Source organism: Uloborus diversus, chromosome 8 (genome assembly GCF_026930045.1).
Source record: "Uloborus diversus isolate 005 chromosome 8, Udiv.v.3.1, whole genome shotgun sequence".
NCBI lineage: Eukaryota > Metazoa > Arthropoda > Arachnida > Araneae > Uloboridae > Uloborus > Uloborus diversus.
In genome coordinates this window covers 58,914,238-58,926,848 of record NC_072738.1, presented here as the reverse complement: position 1 = coordinate 58,926,848, position 12,611 = coordinate 58,914,238, and positions in this window count along the sequence as shown.

The window sequence follows — 12,611 nt, the reverse complement described above, 5'->3', positions numbered from 1 at the left end:
CTTTTTTTTTAATTAAGTTATTCGGTAGTCCGGTTGAGCTACCGATACATTTGTTGTTACTTTTTTCGTTTCTGCAACTGAGAAATGACTTACAAAAAAAAAAAACTATAACTGCTTTATACATCTAAACCTGAATAAAATTTTTTGATCACTTTTTCATCGGCATTTTTTTATTACTTTAAAATAATTTTAGTTATTTTTTCTTCAAAGAATATTACTGATCTAATAAAACATATCGAGTCTAAATAAGTATGTTGTGCAGAGAGATCATCTGCAACTTTTTCAAATGTACGAAGTAGTTCAAATGAACTGATCAAAAGAATGAACGATCCTCTGATGAACAGGTCATTAAAAAGAATGACATTGCCCACACCTAATGCTCACCCCTGGTTGATTTTTAGAGTTTTAGAGGGTGGTTCATTCTCAATGCTATGAATAAATGGTTACTAATTTTAAGCATAAATCAGGGGTAATAAATAATACATGACGGATCAGATGCATTTAAATATTTTATTTCCTACACATTAATATTTTTAAGTTACTTTATAGGAAGGAAAACTTTGAATGAGAATTAAAAAATTGAACAATATTTACGCATTCTTTGCATTGGCCAGGACTGTTTTAGAAAGTCTTTTTTGTTTTTGATCTCGCTGTAAAAATTCCTCACAAGCTAATCTAATACTAATTTTACAGGTCAATGTTACCTCAGAGCAAGACTAACTTAAGTCCATAATTGCTACTTTATAGGAAAAAGAAGTAACATTTGTCTGGCTCATGCAAAGGATAAGGGGTGCGCTCTTTTAACACTGGTAAATAATTACAGTTTATTTCTTTTTTTTTTTCTTTTTTTTTTTTTTTTTTTTTTTTTTTTTTTTTTTTTGATTTTTAGAATTACGTTTGCGTGACTCGATATGGACTAGGATTATACATACAGTGCAGAAAATCGCAATTTATAGACTCGCGTCAATCTGGCTCTGAGGTACAGAAATGAGTTTTTGGACTTTTTCTGTCATCTGTAATCAAATTTATCTTTCTTCGCGACGTGAAGTAAACCAGCCAGGACACCATGATTTTGTTTGAAAACCAGGACGTCTGGCAAGCCTACTTATATTCTACAATTTCACCATCCAATAATGACTGAACCTTCTGACTGTATCGTTATATTGTTTAATAAAAATATTTATTTGTATTTAATGAATTTATTTTTTCTATTTAAATCCATATTCACTTTAAAACAGCCTAGGCTGATACCACAGGAAGTTATGGTTAAGTTTGTTTCAGATATTGAACCAAAAGTGAAAACATATAAAATGCATTAAATTTGAACCCGAACAAAAGAGCTTAACTTTAAATTTACATTAATATCATACTAAGTACTGGTTTCATTTCGATGTATATTGCGACTCCGATAAATTGAAGCTTGACCTTGATAATGTTTATATTCTTTTGGGATAACAGGGAAGGGTAATTGCCACCAAATTGAGTTGGTTTGCTTTTGTAGAATTTTCTCAAAAGTATCCCAACCCAAATCCGTGCAGCAATTATACGTCCCTTTTTCATTGAAATTCCCAAAAAGAAGTAGTCAAGGTCAAGCTTGCACTTATCAGAGCCACACTAGAATATTTCCTTTCTCAACACCAACTTTTTAATTCATTTTATAACTTTTGATTCTGGACCCAAAATTCAGGGTTTTTTTATATCATGATTTAATTTTTAATTGCATTGATTGGCAATTTGACTGCTACATTACAGATTCATCATTTACACAGATTACACATTTATTTATTATTATTAAGCTCAGCGTTTTCGATTTGAAAATTTTAATGTACTGAAAAAAGTTGGATGGGTCAGTTTTTCCCTGGGTGGACAAAATCCGACAACCTTGCCTTTCGGCGATATTCCGCATGGCTTTGAACTCGAAATTTCTTTGAAAAAACTTCTCATGATACCATTTAAGGATTTTTTTCCCTCTACTAAGTGCTGGTATTTAATGGTTTTAATGGATTAAATTATTTTTTATTTGATTCATAGCATTTTATAGGATTCTAATAGAGAATTTTATCTGTTTATATTGATTGTTTTCAGTTGTAAGACATGAATTTCTTGATAAGTTGACCAAAAGTTTAAAAAGATATGATATATGGGAATTCACTGTATAATATTGTTTACACATTTTGTTTCACTAGCTAGCAGACGAGTGACCGAAGCAATGATTCGGTCACTTGTCTGCTCAGTGCTAATTCTACATTAGTTACCAGTTTGTTTGGCACTCTAGGCTTCCTAAGAGGTTTTCCACCTCCAGCTCACTCACTTCTTATGCCGGGCTGATGAGTGCAACAAGAACGAAACTGCAATCCTCGACTGGAATTGACTGAGCTGGCGGTGTATTTCATGTATCTCCGCCTTAACCCTGGCTATAGGGCGGTAACTTGCTGAAAAGTATTGTAACGGATTCCGGCGACTTCCACTTTCTTGAAAGGATGACACAGTTCTTGATAAAAACACAGGAAATTTATTTACACTATGTACAGGATATATCGTCAACAACTGCTAAATTATTCATCAGCAATTAAGCAATTATCCCACAACACCGTAAACTCAACGTTTACACACGTATTTACTTCCAAATACGAAAACAACACAGCGAAATGCCTCGCAGTAAACAGAGCAAAAATGCTCTCCAGTTCGAAATATCAATCGAAACTCCCCGTGTTTATCCATCGCTAACGGCTTATATAGACACCGAAAAGAGATTTCTCAAATATTCCCCACGCTTCTGTAAAGTAGTAGATCGTTATCAAATTTTATAAATGAACAAAAAGGAAATAGGGATCGTATACTTTAGCCATATGAAAAGGGGTTGTATATTCATTACGGGAAACTATTTACAGGTTAGGTTACTACAATAATTACTATTTACAGGATTTGTAACATTGCCCCCTTCCTAAGGACTGCACGTCCCGGGCAGTACAATCCCCAGAAAGGGTGCCAAACTTCTATCACAAGTTTACAAATATACACATTAATTAATAACTAACAGATACAGAAAACACAATAATAACAAGAAATATTACTAAACATTAAAAGCAAAAATTATCTACAACTTTTATGTTATCAACCATGGTTGTTTACGTAATACTCATGAACTATGGCCATAGTATGGGGCTAACCGATCATAATGTACAACCCTAGGTTTTGCATTAGGTGATTTTTGGATCCTCACTACGACGTCATTTAGTCGGTTAAGGACTTTGTAGGGTCCATCCCAATGCGACTGCAATTTGGGTGAAAGACCTTTCTGTCGGATGGGGTTCCATAACCAAACCTTGTCGCCTTCGTTGAATTCATGTCCAGTAGACCTTGTGTCGTATCGGGTCTTCATCTTCTCCGCCGCGATGTTGATTCGCTCTCGTGCGAAGTTATGAACGTCTTCCAACCGGGCCTGGAGATCCTGGATGTACTCCTCAGGCGATGCAGGCGCATCCGGAGGACGACCGAAGACGAGATCACAAGGTAGCCTTAGCTCTCGTCCGAAGAGCATCTGAGAGGGGGCATATCCGGTAGTCTCGTGGACAGCACTGCGGTAGGCCAGCAGGAACAAAGGTAGCTTCTTGTCCCAATCCTGTTGATTTCTGGAGACCATAAGTGAGAGATTATTCAGGATTGTGCGGTTAAATCTCTCCACCATGCCGTCCGATTGTGGGTGTAGTGGTGTTGTCCTAGTTTTCTCAATTCCGAGAATTTGACATAGGCCCTTAAACACAGCAGAGATGAAATTCCTCCCTTGATCGGAATGAATCTGCAAAGGTGTTCCATATCTCGAGATCCAATGTTGGACTAGAGTCTCTGCTACGGTGGTAGCCCCTTGATCTGGAATGGGATATGCTTCCGGCCATTTGGTGAAGTAGTCGATGGAAACAAGAATGAATTTGTTCCCATCAGCAGTTCTTGGTAGAGGACCCAAGATGTCGATCCCAATTCGTTCGAAAGGAGCTCCAACGTTGTACAGATGTAGCTTCCCTCTGCTTCTCTTCTTCGGTCCTTTACGAGCAGAACAGGCGTCACAAGAATGGCACCACTTCTCCACGTCATCATTCGCCTTGCTCCAGAAGAAGCGCTCCCGAACTTTATTGAGGGTTTTCAAGACACCAAAATGTCCTCCAGTCGCACTACTATGTATTTCTTTCAGAACATCTGAAATCCTTGATCGGGGAAGTAGTAACTGCCACCTAGATGTTTTGCCGTCGTCAGATTCCCATTTTCGGTACAGTAACCCGTTCCGTAAATGGAGTGAGTTCCATAAAGCCCAGTATCTTTTAGTTGCAGGGCTGAAGATGGAAACGTCCTGCCAGCTAGGTCGCCGACTGTCACTTTCCATGAACTCCAAAATTGGTTTTATGTCGGGGTCTTCAAGTTGATCTTTTCGAACTTGGTCATCACTCCATGGATCAGGTTCTGACGATGTTGGAGTCACTGTCACCTGATAGGCGGTAGGGCTAGTCGTTCCATACTGTTTCTCGATTCGGGAACAATAGTGGCAGTTCTCAGGACAGGGTCTCCTTGATAAAGCGTCAGCATTACCGTGAGATAACCCTTTTCGGTGTTTGATCTCCATGTCATATTCCTGGAGTCGCTGTATCCACCTGGCTATCTGACCTTCCGGATTTTTGAAGTTCAAAAGCCAAGTTAACGAGGCATGATCTGTCCGAAGCAGAAACTTTCGGCCGTAGAGGTAATGATGGAAGTGTTCTACAGCTTTCACTATGGCCAGTAACTCCTTTCTGGTGACGCAGTAATTTCGCTCCGACTTTGATAAGCATTTGCTCCAGTAAGCGATGACATGTTCATTGCCGTCAATTTCTTGGGATAAAACAGCTCCAATGCCCTCGTTGCTCGCATCAGTGTCCAGGATGAAGGATGTTTCAGGCTGAGGATAGGCGAGGATAGGCGTTGATGTTAAAGCCTCCTTCAGTCGTAGAAATGCATCTTCGCATTCTTTGGACCATTCAAACTTTTGCTTGCTCTCCGTCAGCTTATGCAAAGGTCGTGCAATGTTGGAAAAACCCTTCACAAACTTCCTGTAGTACGTGCAGAGCCCCAGGAAACTTCGCAGCTGATGGATGTTTTCGGGACGGCTCCAACCCTTGACCGCAGATACTTTCTCTGGATCGGTTTGTACACCCTCAGAACAGATGATGTGACCAAGGTAGTTCACTTCCCGGCGGAACAAATTACATTTGGACGGGCTTAACTTCAGATTGGCTTCCTGAAGCTTTTGCAGCACCTTCCTAAGATTTGCCAGATGTTCTTCGAAGCTGCGTCCCACGATGATGATATCGTCTAAGTAGACCAGACAGGATTCGTAAGAAAGTCCTCTTAACACTGTCTCCATAAGACGCTCGAACGTAGCTGGTGCATTGCAGAGGCCGAAGGGCATCACTTTAAACTGCCATAAGCCTTGTCCAGTTGTAAACGCTGTCTTCTCTCGGTCATCAGGGTGTATCTCAACCTGCCAGTAGCCGCTCTTCAAGTCCAGGGTCGAAAACCACTTGTGTCCGGACAGAGTGTCCGAGGTGTCGTCTATCCGTGGAAGAGGGTAACTGTCTTTCTTGGTGATTTCATTCAGCCGTCGGTAATCGACACAAAATCTGGTGGAGCCATCTTTCTTTCGGACCAAGACGATGGGAGAGGCCCAAGGACTGGATGACGGTTCGATTACATCATTCTCCTTCATCTCTTTCAGGAGGGTCTCAACCTCTTCCTTCTTGGCGAACGGTAGTCGTCTTGGATGCTGTTTAATAGGGGGGTGTTCTCCAGTGTAGATCCTATGCTGCGTTAAATTCGTCAGGCCCACATCCTCCGATGTAGATGAAAACAGATGCTGGAAGTCGTCCACCAATTGTTCCGCAGCAGTTCTTTGATCTTTCGTTAATGGTGCACTCTCAATTAACTTCGATGTCAACGACTCAGAAGACACAGTCTTGGGGGAATTGATTCTTCTAATGATGCAGTTTACTGGAGTACAAGTTGCCAACACTTCACCTTTTCGGATATTCCTTGGCCTTTCACTCACGTTGGCGACTCTCACAGGAATTACATCGTTAGAAATGTCCACAAGCGTAGATGCTACCAGCACTCCTTTTAGATTATTGCTTAGGTTAGGGTATTCAATGAGTCCAAATCGAAAACTATTGCTTTCTCAAGGGAGCCAGGTATTAATGATTCTGACCTTGAGGGAATCGATAAATCTGTTTGGGCTATTATTTGATGAGCGGATTTTACATCACTTTCTGCGGGAAAGACTGCTATGTCTTCTCTCGTCGAGTGCAGCTCGTTAGTCTTGAAGTCGAGGTTGAAGTCATACTTCTTTAAAAAGTCCAATCCGAGAATGAAGGGGTCCGTGATATTAGCGACGAATGCCGTATGATGGTAGGTGGCATTCCCAAACACAATTTCCAAGTCCACTTTACCGTCAATCTCGATCTTGTCACCTGTCACAGTCTAGAGACTTACGCGTGGCGATGTCCACAGCAGTTTCAATCCAAATTCACGAGCCACATCTGTCCTAATGATTGTCACATTGGCTCCAGTGTCGACAATCAGTCTGCAGGGGTTCCCATTTACTTGTGCGTAAATGAAAAGTCCATCACTGCCACTACTAGAAGAGGAAATCTGCAGAGCTCTGGTGGTGGTGATTTCCTTCCCTCGCGTAGCTTGGCGAGCCGGACAACTCCTTCGCAGGTGTCCTTCGCTACCGCATTTCCAGCACTTCAGCTCTTGTTTCTTTTGGGCTGCTATGCTGCTCAGATGTCTTGTCAAGTCACCGAGTTGTCTCTCAAGTTCAGCGAGGTGGGACGACCTGGAATCAGACTCATCAGCTTCCTGAGTCCGGATTAGATGGCGATCCACACGGGTTGCTTCTTGGGCGGCCTCGTATCTCATCGCATACACGACAGCAGAATTCAGGTCTTTGACATCCGCCATCCGTAGAGCTTTCTGGATTTCCGGATCTCGAACCCCGTCGATGTAGTAGTTGAGTGCCAGGTTGTCTCGAACATCCGCAGGACAGTCACAAAAAGCAAGATGAGACAGTCTCTCGATGTCCGCCGCAAGCTCTTGCAGGGTTTCCCCGGTTTTCTGGAAACGGGACTTCAACTGGAGTCGGCTGAAATCTTTCTGGCACTTCTCACCGATGCGAAGCTCTAACGCAGATGTGAGGGCGGCGAAATCCAGGCGCTGGCTGTCCGGAAGGGTCTGAAGAATGTCCGCTGCGTCACCTCTCAGGGATGCTGCAAGATGATAGGCCTTGGTAGCAGAGTCCCATCCGTTCGCTTCCGCCACTATCATGAATTGAGTTTTGTAAACCTGCCACGAAGTTTTCCCATCAAATGTGGCAAGTTTAATGGACGGTCGAGCAACCGATGTGGGAGCGCCAAACTGTACAGAGCTGCTTTCCGCGATCGCCAATCTCCTTTCCACGTCCTTAAAGATCTCTTCTTTAAATAGATGAAATCTTCTATCTTCTTCTTCAAATTTATTTTCTACAGCATTGAATCGGCTTTCAACGGTATCAAATTTTTCTTCAATAGCATCAACTCGATGCTCTATATCATTAAATTTATTTTCCATCACTTTACCGAAATAAGGTCGTTTTTAATTTCTTCTTGGTTAGACGTTAAGTCCTTTTTCAGCACCGTTAAATCGCTTTTTAACTGGTCTTGATTTGCCAACATACTTGCAGTCAGATCACTTTTTAATTGTTCTTGATTAGCCGCCATATCATTTTTTAATTGTTCTTGATTAGCCGCCATATCATTTTTTAATTGTTCTTGATTTGCAGTAAAACTTGCAGTCAAATTACTTTTTAATTGGTCTTGATTAGCCGCCAATTCATTTTTAACAGAGTTGATTGCATCAAGAAGTTGTTTTAATTGTTCATCCATTGCGCGAGTAATCACCATAAAATCAAAGTCCAAATTTAAAAAGTCTTTATGAAAAAAAAAATGTCCAAAGTCACACTTACTCCAAGAAAGTCTAGAAGTAGCCCCACGTTGGGCGCCAAATTGTAACGGATTCCGGCGACTTCCACTTTCTTGAAAGGATGACACAGTTCTTGATAAAAACACAGGAAATTTATTTACACTACGTACAGGAAATATCGTCAACAACTGCTAAATTATTCATCAGCAATTAAGCAATTATCACACAACACCGTAAACTCAACGTTTACACACGTATTTACTTCCAAATACGAAAACAACACAGCGAAATGCCTCGCAGTAAACAGAGCAAAAATGCTCTCCAGTTCGAAATATCAATCGAAACTCCCCGTGTTTATCCATCGCTAACGGCTTATATAGACACCGAAAAGAGATTTCTCAAATATTCCACACGCTTCTGTAAAGTAGTAGACCGTTATCAAATTTTATCAATGAACAAAAAGGAAATAGGGGTCGTATACTTTAGCCATATGAAAAGGGGTTGTATATTCATTACGGGAAACTATTTACAGGTTAGGTTACTACAATAATTACTATTTACAGGATTTGTAACAGTATATAGACTTTCAATATTTTACTCCGCCATGGAGAACAACATAGTGACATGTTCTAAGTATGAAATCTCTCACTACAGCAAATCATGGATTATACAAAGTATAGTTTTACCACGTGGACACATCAAGCCATTGCTGAGTATACATAGATTATTGTGTGTGTATTGTAATCTTTTATTTTACTTTATCCTGGTAAACTTTGCTTTTTTACTAGTAAATTGATAAAAATTACCCTCTTATCCATACTATTCACTACTTATTAGTAATCAGACTGCCTATTGTTTAGGAGGAAAACTTTTTGGTGCTTTAAATACATATTACTCATTAGTCTTAAAACCAAGTTTTAATGTTAAACAGTTTGTATAAAAAATAACAATGACACATTCAAATAAAATAATTTTATTTTCAAAGAAAAAAAAATCCATTGATTTTATGAAAATCAGCTTTCTTGTGTGCAAAATTTTTCGCTATGCCAATGATTCTGATGGGATGTTAGCCACTTCAAACTGTGATAATCTAGAAATATATGTTGCCTGCAAATCCTTCTCGTTTGAGTATGAAATGTTTTTAAAAAAAGATAAAGTTCTGCATCAATTTCCACACTACCTTAAAAAAGCATCCAGACTGGAGCATCGTTAAACAGCTTCTGAACATGAGCGAAGATCAAACGCACTCTAGTGGGGATTCCACTTTGGAGGTATGATGCAATAAGCGCATTATATTGGGAGATTGGCTAGTTTTAATAGTAGAATATTTGAAATTTACGTAAAAAATCGTAACTTTAGGCAATAGTTGGTAATGATGCAGGAAATAGAATTTGGTGTGTCTTTCCATACGTTTTTCAACACTGAAAACACTTTTAAACTATCTTTGGTGATATTAGGTGGTCAGTAGGCTTCTTCCGGAATTTTTTCGAAATTGAAGTGTTTAAAAGTGAGAAAGAGAGATGCTTTATGACTGATCTTGGAAACATTTCGAAGTTGAACCTTAAAGGCACAATATCAGAAGACAAATAAAATTATTCCCATAGTAGCTAACCCTGATGGGAAAAAAGCTCATATTAGAGTACGAAATTAAAACTAATTTTATTTTTAATTTTGGGAAAGCGTTTTTATCGATTTTTTAAGGGACAAATTTGAAAGATGTGGAATGATAACATGCAAGTCTCATGGAACCCCTGAGAGCGCTTCATGGAACCCTGGGGTTCTGCGGAACACAATTTAAGAAACGCTGCCCTAGAGCAACAAACTTAAACAAGTGCCCTTACTGTACCTGCATCAGTTTGAGTTATCATATACAACATTTACGGCAATTACGGTGAGAGACTTTAAAAATTTGAAATAAAGTTTTAATCTAAACAAATTTTAAATCGTTCCAAGACACCAATATTAATGTCAACTGTCATTTTTACCTACGAAAATAGAAATTTGACATATAAGAAAATAAAATGTGGCTGACGTACGTCTTTTTATGCAACTTACATTTAGCATATTTTACTCCATGCATGCCCTGTAGAACGCCACATAGGAACAGACATACATACATACACTGATAAACACATTACCCTCCTTTGCGTCGCGCACGCGCAGTCGTGTAAAAAAGGAGTTTTGTATTTATTTATTTATTTGTGTTCCAAAATATATCCCGCTGAACTCTTTTTTTTTTTTTTTTTTGATAGTATTCAATGTTCCTGCTGCCATTTTATTAAGTTTCGATGGCGTCTGTGAAATGGCTTCAGACGACCTTGGTTTCTTTCCGTTCTTTCCTTTTCTTTTTCATTGCATAAAAAAATGGATTCTCTGTCTAGTGAACGCGCGTTTTTTCTTTCCTTTTTTTAACATTGGAGAGTAGAAGGGAGGAGGGGGGGGGGGAGTTCTAAAGCTGCGAAGTAGATATAAAACTTTGCTTATCTAAACTAATAATTTTTACCACCACATCCTCCACCGTGTTCGGTGTATTTCTATGCAAACGGTAAATACTGCTAAGCAATTACTTTTGATTTATTTCTCAACTCCCACTAATCGGGCAGTCAATAGCTCCTATTAAAAATTTTGACTTTAATCTAATAATCAGTTATTACAGCAACCTTACAATATTCTTTTTCATTATTTCTTCTCAAAGCTTAAAGTGCAAAGCAAAAATTTGTCTGGTTTGATTTGCAAACTTACATGCTGAAGTAAAATACAGTAGACCCTCGTTTTATGCATGGATTACGTTCCACGGAAATGCCGCGTAAATTGAGACCTAATACTAGTGTTAAAATATGGGTTTGGTTCCGTAGATTAAAAAAAAGTACTTCATTCCAGTGATGACTAGTTATAAAAAAGTTTAATGTGCACTTATATCGAGAGAAAGAGAGAGATTTTTATGCACAACATGCATGAAAAAACATAAATTAATTTCGTGTTCTGTTTATAGAAAGGAGTTTGCTATGATAGTCTTTTAGCAGTCATTAAGAATTTTTCTCTGTTGTTTGCGGAGCATTAACGCATCCATGATCACTTGCGTCATTTCCATGATAGAATCTTCCTTCACTAACACATCAGAAAGATCATTTCCATTGTCTAGGAATGGCTCAAAGTTTTGAATGTGAACGTTTTGTTTGTGTCTAAAACGCCAGTATCCTCGTTGGTTTTGTCTTCCTTTGTCGCTCCTGAAAAGCTCTTCTTCTAGTGAGTTCTGAACTGTGTGAGTTTAATAACTTTACTTCTGGAAAGAGCTCTGGAACCAATCGCATAAAATGTCTCCAGTGCCCCAAGCTCAATTATTAGCACGCCAAAATGCAGTTTATTACGCATAATCTGCAATCTTTAGGAGTTTGGATTTTGAGAGAGGGGGAAAACTTATCTGTTTGTATTGCCGCATCCTCGTAAAACCGAAACTCATCCGCGTAAAATAAAATAAAGGTGTCAAATCTTAAACCGCGTATAATCGAAACCACGTGAAATGAACCCGCGTAAAACGAGAGTCTACTCTACTGTATAATACATCTCTAAACCCTTGCCAGACGTCCCGGTTTTCAGATTAAGTCCCGGTGTCCCAGCCGGTTTAATTCAAGTCCCGGTAAAAGATAAATTTGATTATAGATGACCAAATAAGTTTAAAAATAATCAACCGTGAAGGATTATTTAGGATAATTACCTTGTTGTTTGTAACACTGACAAGGAAAATTAATATCGGATTAGCTTGTAAGGATTTTTACAAGATGAAAACCAAAAAAAGCTTTCTAAAAAAAAAGTCCTATCCAACGAAAAGTATAAATGAAAATATTGTTGAAATTTTTATTATTTAAAGTGTTTCTCCTCACTTAACTCTTGAGTATTAACGTGTAAACAAAATGTTTTTGAAAATCATCTGCTTTATTTTATCAAAAACACTAAAAAAAAGGATGAGTACCCTTTTGAATACCCGAGGAGGGGGGGGGGGAGCATTCCGGTGTCTCTGTTGAACATTTCAGCAATCTGGCAAGCCTATCTTTTGCTAACATTTACATATTACATTGACTCCCACTCTAAATCTTGTTTTCTTCAAAACATGTGATACCAAAATACCAATTTTGTACATACGCCAAGTTCATTTTTGAGTTTGGAATGGACCAATCCATAACTAGAGAAAATCCTCTCAATTGTTGCTGAATAGCATAAGCTATATTGGTTTTCTTAACCGTCATGCTCTTGCTTTAGACATCCTGAACTGAGATGTATCTTCCAGGATATGACACAGATTCAAGCAATTTAGTTGTATTTCGTGCTAATATTAATTTATGAACAAAGAATTTTTATAATAGTTCACAGAAAAAAATTAATTTCAAATGATAAGAAAATAGTATCGGCCAAGGTATTTAGATAATTTTCAAATAACCAGAGTGCTAATCAACTTTGTTTACTTTTACTCAAAAGAAAAAAGACATTACGTAAATCCTGACACAGAAAGATTTTAAGGTTAATAAAATTACTTTTAATAATTGTTTTAGTTTTTGAAAACTACTAGTCTGAATTACTTTGAAATCTGGATTTAACAGTTACAATATCCGTAACTAGTTTCACAGCATAACAAA